Raw genomic sequence first — 14,501 nt, 5'->3', positions numbered from 1 at the left:
TAAAACCATCCACTTCATCCACGGCCAATCATTTATTTGGGAGAATAATTATCTTTTTTACTCTCAATTCCTGGCTGTCTTGGAATCCATGAGTGATTCTGAGCAATGAGCCCATTTTTTTTTTTCTTCTAGACATAACCGAGGTCAAGTGAAGTTGTGTGTAATTGTCTCTTGTGTATTTATCCTATGGTCTCTAAGACTTAGCAGAATGCTCTTAGTAAAGGTACTGCTTCTATAGTTTTATAATTTAACTATTCTACCGTTCTAGTTGCAAACATAGTAGAGTACAGAAAAGCACCATCTTGGAAAACTCCCCATGCTCTGTTATATTCTCACCTTTGAGATAACGTCCAGTTGTTTCAGGATCTGCAAGTGTGCTCTGGAATGCACAGAGTTAATGGTGAGTTAACTGGGTTTTGTAAAAACATGGCAACAGCAACGATGATGATGTTTTTCCCAGTTCTCTGTAACACCCAGAACACGTCTCTCTGAATGTATGCAGATGGAATAATTTGAGATAAAACATATCTGATACCTAAACAGTCAGTACTTGCAGTTTTTTCCCCCAATTTCATCACAAAGATGAAGGCGTGCAGAGATTCCCTTTAGCTTTGCATGTTGCTTCGTAGCACAGTTTTGGTGCCAAAGCTGCTGTTTTACTATCTCTCATGTGGTAACTATGGCCTGCTTCCTCCCAGCCATTTTGGTCCTTAGATCTGTGTTGCTTCTTAGCTGACTACTGTAAGGGAAATCAGAAGGAAAGACATGAAAAGGATGAGGCATGGGATTTTATACCAGATGATGTGACAGATATTTCTCTATTAAGAGAAAAAAATAGTAGGCTCCTGTTTATTACACTTATAAAAGTATAAGGAGAGGCAGAAAAACAAAGCCAAACTGTATCTCAAAGGACCAGCTGCCATTAATTCTTTTCCCTTCCCGTGTTATACAACATGCATCGGGATAAGATTCTTGACTCTCTATACAAATCATTATTGGGAAAGGATAAAAGAAAAACCATTAGAACAATTTTCTCCCTGCCACATATGGTGCCTGCTGTCTTTTTTCTTAGAAGTAATACCGGTTATATTTGGTGTGTACGTGACTCTGTGTTGTGTGAATCCCACTTGGTTTTACAGTATATAGCTGTTTATAGAAGAACACTGCTTTATTCTTTTAAGACCCCCGTGTGATGCAGATTTTAAGACATGATGTTTGGAGTCTCCTGTGTTGATGGACCTAGCAGTGGAACCCTTTAGTAGTTATTCTCAGTAGAGTGTCTCAGGATTTTTTGTGGATCCTTAATATTGAGTCCCTCTCAGGTTCAGGTTTAAAAATGATAAAGAGTGACTCATGTGGTTGACAGCTCTGATAGAGCTGTGCAAGAGGAGTCCTATTTTCCTTCCTCCATCTCTCCCTCCTTCCCTCTCTTCTTTCCTCCCTCCCTTCTTTACTCCCTCCTTTCCTTCCTCTCTTTTTCCTTTTTTTTTTGAGTATTGACTTTTTATTATTAGTCACTGTTCATATTAAAACAATTTATCTAATGGCCGTATCTGACATCAATGGGAGGGGAGGCCCTTGGTCCTGTGGAGTTTTGATGCCACATAGGGGGATGGCAGAGTGGTGAGGCAGGAGTGAGTAAATACATGGGGGAGAACCCTCATAGAGGCAAGTGGGAGTAGGGAGAGAGAGGAGTGGATGGGGTGTGTGTGGAGAGGTAACCAGGAAGGGGCATATCATTTGAAATGTAAATAATAAAATTATTAATAAAAACCAATTTATATATTGTTTGATAATTTTGTACATGTCAACAACATATTTTGATCATATCCATCCCCTAACATTCCCCAGAACCTCTTCCTGCACTCTCTTCCTTACTTCATATCTTCTCCCCTGCTCCCTATATAACTCCGACTCCTAACTAGAACTGTGAGTATATGCATGGGTATAAGCTTACCCACTGGATCATCATCAGCATGCAAAGGGGCCACACCCCTGAATCTATTTCCCATGTCCTGATTTCAACTGTAAAACAAAGACCAGGTAGAGTCTTGCCCTACAATATATATATATATTTAACAAGTTTGACATCCACTGTTGACCTAAAAAAATTCTTCCTGATAATTATCAACCCACCAACCTTGGGAAAACCTTAATTTACCTATGAATTTCCTCAGATAAATCCCAGCCCTCCAATTTCTCAAACATAAATGTGGTAGGTCCATACTTGCAAGGAGAAAAGACAACATTTAACTTTGGTGAAGAGAGACTGCTGCAGATGTGGGGGAAATGAAGTTATCAGTGCGTTTTGTACTCTTTACTGAACAATAACAAAAAAGGTGGAGCTAATGGGTGAGGGTTGTTCACATTTCCTCTAGGCTCCGCCCAACAGTTATCTAGAAACAGACAGGTACAAGCTCAGCTCAGGTATAAAAGGACTGTTCAGAATTCTATCTAATCAATCTATCTATCTATCTATCTACCCATCCATCCATCCATCCATCCATCCATCCATCCATCCATCCATCCATCTATCATCTGTCTGTCTGTCTATCTTATCATCTAGCTATCTAACTACTTCCTCTTTCCCCATGTGTTCCCGGCCAACCTCATTCCTTCTTTCTCTCTCTTCTCTCTTTCTGTCCTTCTCTGTCCTCTTTCTTCCTCTTCCTCTACTTCCTTCCTCAGACCCTCCCTCTCAGATCTCAAATAAACTCCCTTTTATACTAGACCTACCCTATGTCTGATACCTGGGATGAGGTCATGCTCCAGCGTGGGCCTGCTAAGCCACCCCCTCCCCCTGCATCCTGCCACATTTTATAAAACACATCAGGGATTCTCGACTGAGGCTCTGGTTCTGTGTACAGCAACGATAAGCAGGTGCTTCTCCCTGGAGACTCAAGCCGCATATTAAGGAAACAGTTACTCTGGGTACATGCTCTCCTGTTATGATCACTGTGGGACAGAAACTGCTTCAGAGGCCCTCTAGGCTCTTTGTGCCTCAGGGTTGCAGAACTCAATATTCCCTTCTCCAGAAACTCTTGACCCAGATCTGCCCTGGGCAGGTACCTTGCTATTATTTGGAGATCAGCTTAAATATCACCTCCTCCTTTCCTGACCCCAAACTAAGGACACACTCCTGTCATATTCTGTCACTCAGCTCATTCAGTGTGACACCCTTCATTGTGCTATTTTACTTGTGTGTGTATTTTGCTGTTGTTTTGTTTTATTAATTATTTAATTAATTAATTAACTAATTATTTAACTTTGAAGTGAGCATTTCTTGGGGAGGGAAGGATTACCTTTTACCTTGGTGATATATGCTGTACTGAGATGATTGATTAACACACTGTTTTTTAATAAATTTGTTGTTACTCAAGAAAATAGCTCCCAGTCATCATTTACGCTGCATTGTGTCTAACGCTAACAGTAATGGGCTCTGACACTTTGAGGGCCGTGTGTTAGACACTGGCCTCTGCCTGGGGCTTTGCATACATTTTTGTACTCCAGCCCCCAGATAATCTTCAAATTTAGACCCTCTCATTACACCCATATTAAAGATGCAGCAACTGAGATTCAGAAATGTGCCCGGTGCTTGGCAGAGTTTCCAAAGCTGGCAACTCACAGAATAAAAATTCGGACAGTCTGATCCTAAAGACCTGGCAGCTCGATGTGTATTTCAGGTCCCGAGGCGTTTTTCTCAGGAGGCTGACACAGTTTCTGAGCTGTGCTTTCTTATGAATAATTAAAGATACTTGATGCTTAGCAGTGGGATCTGCTATGATCTCTTTGTAGTTGCTTTCTGAGTAATTCACAATGACAAAATCTTCTAAAGGTATCTCTTCCCCCACCAACAGATTCTGTGTTCAATACTTTTAGTTTTTTTCCAGACTCTGTAAATGGTAATTGTTGTTTGATGCACATTATGAGACAGGCGGTTCTCTGCATTGTATCGTCTGTTGACAAAATCTCTTTCTGCTGGTGTCTAGCAGTGATGTCTATGATAAGACTTGGTTTATTTAGGTATAGAGTACCATTGTCACAGTGGCTAGAAGCTTCATTTTAGTTGTTAGAGCTGTCAAGAGTTGTTCAGTCAATGGCCTTATGGAGACTTTAGTGTGATCTCCACACAAAACCAAATCAAATCCAAAGAGTTTGCTGGAAGCACTTCAGACTTCTACATTATAACATTTCCAGTATGTGTCAGATGTGAGCAGAGGTGGCCTAGAGTGGTGGGTCAGTTCACTGGTGTGATGGCTTGTATATGCTCAGCCCAGGGAGTGGTGCTATTAGAAGGTATGGCTCTGTTGTAGTAGATGTGGCTTTGTTGGAGTAGGTGTGTCACTGTGGGTATAGGCTTTAAGACCCCCATCCTTGCTGCCTGGAAGCCAGTATTCTGCTAGCAACCTCCAAATGAAGATGTAGAACTCTCAACTCTTCCTGCACCATGTTTGCCTGGATGCTGCCATGCATGCTCCCACCTTGATGATAATGCACTGAACCTTTGAATCTGAAAGCCTGTACCAATTAAATGTTGGGCATATAAGAGTTGCTTTAGTCATGGTAACTGTACACAGCATTAAAACCCTAACTAAGACTACTGGCTAATGTAAAACCTAAGTGTAGCTCCCATTGACCCACAAAAAAATCCCATCTAGTGCTCTACTCCTTTATGAAACTAGGATGACCAGAGAATTTAATGCAGCAAATATTTAATTTTAATAGCCCCTCAGAAAAATTTGAAACCAGACAGCTACTGTGAACCACAGGCCACATCCTTATGCTCATTTGAGTCAATTTCTTTCTTCATATAGTGCTGCTCAGGGGTTCTAGGTTGAGGACTCCCCAGAAGCCAATGGTAGTGACTCATTCTCAGTTGGCTCTTAGTGTATGGAGGTTGCTAGTGAAGATAGCATTATTTCCAAACCAAATGCTTCCTTTGGGTTCTGCCTTAGTTAGGGTTTCATTGCTGTGAAGAGACACCATGACCAAGGCAACTCTAAAAAAGGACAACATTTAATTGGGGCTGGCTTACAGTTTCAGAGACTCAGTCCATTAACATCATGGCAGGAAGCATGGCAGCGTGCAGGCAGGCAGTGCTATAGAAGGAGTTGAGAGGTCTGCATCGTGATCTGACTGGAGCCAGGAGAAACCAACTCCTCTGCATTAGGCAAAGCCCACCACCATAGTGAGGCACTTCTTCCAACAAGGCCACGCCTCCTAGTAGTGCTACTTTCTATGGGCCAAGAATATTCAAACCACCACAGGTTTGAAATGTATTTTGATTCAAATCCTGATATCTTAGGTTGAGAACCCAAGATAAATACCCAAAGAAAAAGAATCAGTCAGAACAACTGAATAAAAATAATAAACTACTGGCTTGTTCATTCATTCATTCATTCATTCATTCACTTACTTAACATCTTCCATGTATGTCTACTGAAGAAGGTCTCCTAATAGCATTTACACATCCTTACAATAGCAAGAATGCCAGCCCTCGGACCTCACAATTCTTCATCAGAATGACCCCTGTACTACCTTATGACAGGACTTCTTAAAATTCCTTTTAATGACTCAATATAGACACCCAAAATAAGAAATTAGAAGGAAACATTGCACATTAACAGATTGTTTTATCTCAGCAAAACAATTGCCTTTCAGAAATTCTAGGAATTAGTCAAAGCTCTTGTCCATTAATTTTATATAACTCAGTGGCTTTTTGGAAGATAAAGCCTACAATTTGAATGACACCATCTGAGATGGTATTCAGATTGGAAATTATATGACTATTCATAGTAGAGAGTTTTAGAGATTATCTAGAAAAATGATGTCACCAGAGCTCTATCCTCAGTGTGGGAAAGCAGCATTTCAGGCAGCAGGGAAACACAAGAAAACAAAAGCATAGGCCTCTACCCAGGGGTTGTCTGTGGCTCCCATGCTCTCTGAATTTTCCTTTGAGCAGATGACGGGAGAATTCCTCACCATTATGGAATCCTTGCACTCTCAGCACATATGACCAGCCCTCAAGAGTCAGTGCAGTTGGAGGAGAATCCCATAGCTTCTCAAATATAGCATTTCCTACAGGATCAGTATTCTCTCTTTGGAGGAGTAAAAACACACAGTTTGTAGATATTTGGCTACAGCAAATATCAGTTGGTCAAAAACTCATGTGGAGTGGACCTAGAAGAAAACTTCTTTTGGTGTGCATGCATAGTCCATTATAGAAATAGTTTCCCCCCCACCCCCTTTTCTTCTGTGACTGTCAGGATGAGTGTTCTCAGATGTGTTTGGCATGTGCATAAGAATAAGTAGCACTTACATTGTTTGTTTGTGACAATTCTCTTGCCTTGCTTTGACGATTGTTTAAACCTTATTTCTAATTTACTTTGTAAAGCACGTGATAATAGAATTAATTTTGCTTTGGTCTGGGGCCTTCTCTGATCACTGAATACTATAATTTACCCAAATATGTCAACTGTGATATGGGTTTTTTTCATTAAACTTATAAAGGTATTGCATGTCACAACTGGAGGGGCTATAATTTTACTGTTCACTGAATGTCAAATTAAAAATGTATATGAGATAGTTAAAGTTCCTATCCCAGTTAATTATTCTTTGAGATTTCTGAACGTGTGTTAATGAGCAGACCCATTCAGAAGACCAAATGCCTGAACATTTTAAGAGGGAGAATGAGACATCTAGAAAAGTTAAAACAAACAAAAAACAAATAAAACCATGAACATGAATAGGGACAAATAATCAAGCACGATCTAGTCATAAAACTCTTGCCCTTCACTGCAATAGTTGCTTATCTCCAGAGATGAAAAACATTCGTATTTCTAAACAGTACCATTGTGCATGTATGTGTGTATGTGTGTGCATGTGTATGTATGTGTGTGCATGTGTATGTATATGTGTGCATGTATGTATGTGTGTGCATGAGCATGTATGTGCATGTGTGTCCATACATAGGTGTATTTCTGTGTGCATATGTGTTCAGCCCAGAATTTATGTACATAGTGACTTCTTGAAAAAAAACATACGCAGCAGAGTCATTGGAATTTGGTGCTCATTGAAAGAGGAGTGAGCCAGCAGGTTCTTTTCATACTCTTTGTTGTAACTCTCTCCCTCCTTTCCATCACCCATCCTTCTCTCCTTCCTTCTTTCCTTTATTTATCTTTGTAGTTCTGAGGATTGATCCAAGGTCATCACAGGTGCCAGGAAAGTGCTTTACCATTGAGTTCTCCGCCTAGATCCTGATTTATTTGTTCTCTGCAATCCACGCTTCTAGAGAAGACCGTCAAGGTCAACCGTATTACAAATCTTGAATTGTCCCATTTCCCAACTTGGCATTTCCTCATTTCCAAATTAGGAGAAATTATTCCCACCTCTTCCCAGTTTTTAGGACTTATTATCATATTTTACAATATGTGCTATATAGGATATGTGTTATTGTATTGATACATGATACAAATAGGTTGATTTAAAACAATATTCAATATACATTATAAGGTGTTCTGTAGCACTGTCATTTTTGCCTCCCCATGTAGATTGCTGGCATACTGTCAGAATTTCCCAGAATTTCTAAAATTCTCCCTGCTGTTTTCATTCTATCATGGAAGTTTTGTGAAATATTTCTTCTATGTGTCAGGTATTTTTGTAGTTAATTCATAAAGGCCAATCATTATTGGGTATAACAATAGCTTATTGTGAGTAGTAGCTCAATAATTTAATTTGAGGGAGAAAAAAAATAGGTTGCAGGAAAGTGTGTGTCATAAGAATCCTGAAGATGTTAGGGAAAGTTAGAGCTCCGTTGTCATGGTGACAGGATTTGTTCCAAGGAGCCAGGTGGTCCCATATGGCAAAGGACCACTCTAGATGAACGCCTTATTTTAAAATGGCAAAGAATCCTGATCTCTTCCATCTTTCATTCATTTTATCATGCAAGACCCTTCTCCACCCCCACCCCAGGAAAAAAAGCATTACTCAAAAATGTGTAGATGTCTGTTTGGCTGTAGTTCTCAATTATGTAGAATTACAATGTGCAGCTTCATTCTGAGAATAAACATGGCCAAGGAGGTACATGATGTAAGCCTGAATTTACTATTTTTGGAGCGCTGAATTTTTAACTTCATTTTTAGGAGCTCTGAAAACTAAAAGAAAAAAAATGATAAAAAATAATGTTTGGTGACTTAGAACTGGTTTGGAGGAATTTGAGGGGAAGGGCTAACAAATGACAAACCTTAGATGTATATGGTTTGGTGTCTCATTTAAAGGAATTATTTGCTGATATTTTTTGTGCATTGTAAATTACTTGGAAAAAATAGCTTAGCATTCTTAGACTCTCTGTGTTCCAACCTGTGATAGCCTGGTCTGTAGGTGTTCTAGTCTACACTACACTGCAGTCTTCTGCTACACCATTATCTCACCCTTGTCTCTATGGCCACATCTACTCTTCCCATGTTAATTTAAAATTTGCTGTTTAAGTACTTTATGTGTGAGTGCTTTGTCTCTATTCATGTTGGTGTAACATGTATATATCTGGTGCCTATGGGATCCAGAAGAAAATACGGGACTTCTGGACCATATGGCTACTGGGACTTGAACCCAGGTCATCTGCAAGAGTAGTCATTGCTTTGATCTACTAAACCATCTTTCTAGCTCCTTTTACCTTCAGTTTTTCTTTTTTTTTTTTGAGATTATGATATAATTACGTACTTTTCACTTACATCTTACATTTCTATGCATGCTAACATTTAGATTATTACTCAGTCTGAATCTTCAACCTAACCTATTAAAACTTTTTATGTTTTGAGAATTGCATGTATAGAGAGAATATAACTGATCATATTTATTCCATTCAACTCTCCCCAAAGTCTCCCTCCCAACTTACTGTTGGCTTAACAAAAGCCACAGAGTACAGTTAGGTGCTATGAAGTTTCTTTCCTTGTCTTTTAAACATTTCTTTCAAAATATTTTTGTTGAAGAAGAGTTTTTCATACAGTATATTCTGATCCAGGTTTCTCCTTCTTCACTTCCTCTCAGATCCTTCCTGCCTCTCCATCTGCCCAACCCCACATCCTTCCTTTCCTTCTCTTTAGAAAACAAAGAAACAAACATGCAAACTAACCAACCACTCAAAACCAGAAGAACAAACAGACAAATAAATGAACAAACAAAACCACAGACACACACATATCCATAAACAGGACTCACCAAACACAAAATCAGAAACCATAATATACAAGCAAAGGATGAATAAGACAAAAAAGTCTACAACCCGAGACAAAAATTCATCTGAAAAAGATTTTTTCTGTACCAGTGTGGAGGCGTGTGTGTGTGTGTGTGTGTGTGTGTGTGTGTGTGTGTGTGTAGCTATTGATACTTAAACTTGTCTCTTTTCAGCCTAGACCTTTAGTCAGGCCTGCAGAGGAATTCTATTCAAGTTGCATTAAAAATTCTGTTAATTAAAAGTGTCCTCTAAAACTGAAGAAAAGCTGAGGTCCTACACGTTTTTTGACATTTTCTAATTTCTGTTGTTGTTCACTACAAAGATATTCTCGATTTGGTCAAGATTGGTAGAAGAGTATTTTGAATTTTCCCTAAGCCTACTTAACGCAGATCACTAATTTCAATCGTTTCTGTGAGAAAGTCTCCCACTGTCTTATTTAGGCTTGAGGAGGTCTGAGATGATTCCCTGTCATTTCTATGATAATTGGTCTGTCTATTCTCAGTACTCCATTCACATTCCACTTCTTTTTAATATATAATATGTGTATTCTAAAGCTTCTGTCTCCCTTCACATTGGCACTGTGTACATAGCATAGCTTCTTGGGCTCTGAAATATGAGTAATGCTTCATGCTGAATTTTTATTTGTATACACAGGGTGGGATGACATTTAAGGGCCCTTTTTCATTTCTTTTTTAAAAAATGAAAATCGTGGTTCCTAGAAAAACTTAAAAAAATGTCTTATGTATTCCTAGTCAGTTATGTCTTTTTTTTCTTCTTCTTCTCAGTGAGAAGGAATGTGCTGTGCTTCAGAGCCCTCATCCTCAAGACTTCACATCACACTCCATTCCCAGTTGTTGCTCATGCATATCTAAATTATTACCAATGCCATGCCAACTTGACATCATAATTACATTGAGGAACAGATGTATGTGCACTGGATGTGTAACTCAGAGATAGGGCACTTCCTAGAGTAAATGAGGCCCTCGATTTAAATTTTGATACCACAAATACAATGGCAAAGGAAAAATAGGATTCCCCTCCTGTTCAGATGTCTGTGGGTTTAGATGCTGATGTGTCTGAAAAAATAATCTGTGGAAAATTCAAGAAATAAGTAGAAAGTGGTAAATTTCTTTTTGTCTTAAGTATTGTGTGATGCTGTTTGCAATATTGTGTTCCATTCTGCCTGAAATATGTATAATTCCTTTTTAGCATATCCTCACTGTATACTACCTGTCAATCATTTTGCCATATCACTCAACACATCAATATCCACAGTAGCAAGTCCTTGTGTTCAACTAGTCCACACTTTGCCTAACATTGGCCACAAGATGCAAAGTTAGTGATGCTGGCAAATAAAACTATAATTTCTTATTACAAGAGGAATGTACACATGAACATTTTGAGGGAGAGATTCTTATATAACTTTCATTATAGTATATTGTTAGGATGGTTTGCTTAGTATCTTTGTATAGTTTACAAATCAAACTCTCAAAGGTGCAGAAAAGTGTGCGTGCATACACACACACACACACACACACACACACACACTTGGTCTTGACATGTGTCCATTGCAGATAAGAGGGAATTATTATGCATTCTTTTCATGTTCACTGCATACATCCTGCCTGACTTGGACCTTCGTGATCTTTTGCCTGAACTGCATTCGTCACCTTCCATGTGTGTTTCCCCTTCCATGTCCCTCAAGTGTGGTCTTTGCGGCTGATGATTCACATGGAACTGGAAATACAGTCAGGTTGTCTCAAACAAACCGGGGGCTTACTGTGAGATCATTCTTCCAGAAGTTGAGAACTGTGCATTTGTAGCATAAAGCAAATGTCTTAGTAACTGCTCTAAGAGGATTGCTTTATCACATCCTTTATCCCCAGGCCTGTACTGCCCTATCACAAACTAGGCAGGTTTCTTAAATGCCATGACAAGTGAAGTACCTGTAAGTTCTGTGTAAGGATTTAGGTAAAGTCGAATGATCTCACTCCCCCCAATCCCCTTCCCTTACTCTTTGGCAGTTTTCAGTCATGGGCTTATGTGTATGAACACCGTTGCCTTAAGATTTTCTTTTTGATGTTCTTTAATGTCTGTTTCAGTAACAAGTCTAGATGATGAGTAACTGGCACAGAGAAGGTGAATTTGCTTAATCAACCTGGCATACGTTGGGAACTAATCCATTAATATTTATGTTTAATTGGGATGATCATGTCCTCACATGAATATTTACCAAGGCAGGCACTAAGAAAAGCGAACATTAATCTTCAAATACCTGAAAGTTCTTAGTGAGACAAATTAAATAAGAAAGTAAATGTCTTCTTTTAATTCTTAATTTTGCTACATCAACATTTCTTTTTTTTCTTCAGCAGTATTTGAACCTATCAATTCCTTTACATGAACTCTTTTCCTCTTAAAAATACTTACTTTTTACTAAATTAAGATTAGTAATTGCAATCTCATTAGTCAAATATCAATAACTATAATGCTGTATTCATTTTATTTAGAAAAAAAAAACAACTTTGGTGGTTGTTTTTGTTTTTCTGCGAAGAAGCTCACTATGGGGCTGGGAATTGGCCCAGTGATTAAAGAGCAAGAAGCAAGTCAGAGGAGCAGAGATCTGATTTACATGTGTTCTCCATGTGAAAGGTGTGGCAGCTTGCCTGTCATCTGCGTGCCAGGTGGACAGAAGTGGAGCCTTGGAGCAAGCTGGCTAGCCAGACTAGCCATATTGGTACACTCTGGGTGCACCTGAGAGAGACCAGTGACTTAACACTGAATGTGGAAAGTGACCAAGGAATACTCTCTATGTTAGCTTTGGTCTATTTGCACACATGTGTATGTGTACTCACCCATGTGCAATGGGAACACATACACACATACCACACACATATTCATATAAAATACAGAAGTCAGTATAACACAATGATTTTTAAAGCTGAGGTTATCTTCAGGTGTAAAAGGAAGTAGCTTGGCATGGTGATACATGAATAGAGGTATGTACTGTCATTAAGAGTCGAAAAAGGATGTCTGTACTCTGTTGCTGTCCCTCCACTTGGATATAATTCATTTGATTTAAATTTTGTTTCAAAGATACATTCAATTATTTAGATTTTAATACAATTTAATAAGAGTTCTTATTAAAGTTCTCTGAGGTGGAGCCTTCAGCTTTACTTCTCATGCTGAACCAGTCTTGTCCGGGATGATTGCATTAATAATACATCACTATCCAAAATTAAACTGCAGTGGAGAACATGCTAATGGGTTTCATTGATTTCAACTTGGAAATGGGTGTGGGCAATCAGAAAAGCAGGTGCAACCTGACTAGCAATGATCTACTGTGAGGATATTGACCCAGACAAGTGGCAAGATTTGTGGCTCTGATCTGAGTTGAAAAAAATGTTAACCAGGATGAAGTTGGGGCAATTAAAGCCTTTTGGGAGCCCTCTGAATGCTTAGTAATGCTTCTCAGATGGTCGTTTTATGTGGAACGAGTTCTCAATTCTGTCTTAGGAGGGGGTATGATACAGATATTCCATTTACAATGAAATTCTTTTTACAGCAAGGGACATACAAACACCTTTTCATGAATGAATAAGCAGTAAAGAAGACAACTGAAGTTACTTTATTAAAATAGTAATAGTCTATTCTTTTTATTATATCCAATATAATCTAAGAAAGCAGATTGTCTGCATTCTCCTTGTCTGAGGGAACAGAAATGTATTAATTTAATACTGGTCTTCAATAAACATGATTTGAAGGAAAATCCAGGATTATACATTTGGATACATATTTAACATTTATCTATTCACTAAGAAAACTACTTACTACTTGTATATGCACGCAGCATATAAGTAAAATTATATCCATGGAGAATGGGTACCAAACAGCTTAGTAAATTCAGGTGACAGCAGATGCTGGCGAGGATGTGGAGAAAGAGGAACACTCCTCCATTGTTGGTGAGATTGCAAGCTTGTACAACCACTCTGGAAATCAGTCTGGCGGTTCCTCAGAAAATTGGACATAGTACTACCGGAGGATCCAGCAATACCTCTCCTGGGCATAAATCCAGAAGATGTCCCAACCGGTAAGAAGGACACATGCTCCACTATGTTCATAGCAGCCTTATTTATAATAGCCAGAAGCTGGAAAGAACCCAGATGCCCCTCAACAGAGGAATGGATACAGAAAATGTGGTACATTTACACAATGGAGTACTACTCAGCTATTAAAAAGAATGAATTTATGAAATTCCTAGCCAAATGGATGGACCTGGAGGGCATCATCTTGAGTGAGGTAACACAATCACAAAGGAACTCACACAATATGTATTCACTGATAAGTGGATATTAGCCCAAAACTTAGGATACCCAAGATATAAGATACAATTTGCTAAACGCATGAAACTCAAGAAGAATGAAGACCAAAGTGTGGACACTGTGCCCCTTCTTAGAATTGGGAACAAAATACCCATGGAAGGAGTTACAGAGACAAAGTTTGGAGCTGTGATGAAAGGATGGACCATCTAGAGACTGCCATATCCAGGGATCCATCCCATAATCAGCTTCCAAACGCTGACACCATTGCATACACTAGCAAGATTTTGCTGAAAGGACCCAAATATAGCTGTCTCTTGTGAGACGATGCCGGGGCCTAGCAAACACAGGAGTGGATGTTCACAGTCAGCTAGTGGATGTATCACAGGGCTCCCAATGGAGAAGCTAGAGAAAGTACCCAAGGAGCTAAAGGGATCTGCAACCCTATAGTTGGAACAACAATATGAACTAACCAGCACCCCGGAGCTCTTGTCTCTAGCTGCATATGTATCGAAAGATGGCCTAGTCGGTCATCACTGGAAAGAGAGGCCCATTGGACTTGCAAACTTTATATGCCCCAATACAGGGGAATGCCAGGGCCAAAAGAATGGGAATAGGTGGGTAGGGAAGTGGGGGGTGGGGGTATGGGGGACTTTTGGGATAGCATTGGAAATGTAGATGAGGAAAATACATAAAAAAAAGGAAGTCATTTGAGGGATCTGACTCACTGAGCAAAGGTTTTTCCTACCAAACCTGATGACTTGAGTTCAAACCCTGAGATCACATGATGGAAGGTGAGCTAGTATCATAAGAAAACAAAAACTATTTAAGTTAAACTTGTACACGTGTGCATGTTCTCTCTCACATAACATGAATGGAACAGAAATCATTGTGATATTACTATTGTTGATTTAATTTGCATATAGCATAGTGAATGTCTTATGTATATTTTT

General features: G+C 39.1%; 1 protein-coding gene across 2 annotated transcripts in view; it reads left to right on the top strand.

Annotated features, from left to right (window-relative positions):
- Window positions 1-14,501, top strand: part of Nav3 (neuron navigator 3) — a 751,750-nt gene that overhangs the window by 136,934 nt on the left and 600,315 nt on the right. The window lies entirely within an intron of this gene.

Source organism: Mus caroli, unplaced genomic scaffold (assembly GCF_978045245.1).
Source record: "Mus caroli unplaced genomic scaffold, Mus_caroli_1 scaffold_9, whole genome shotgun sequence".
Lineage (NCBI taxonomy): Eukaryota > Metazoa > Chordata > Mammalia > Rodentia > Muridae > Mus > Mus caroli.
Note: the sequence above shows the minus strand (reverse complement) of the source record. Positions and strands in the feature narration are given on the sequence as shown.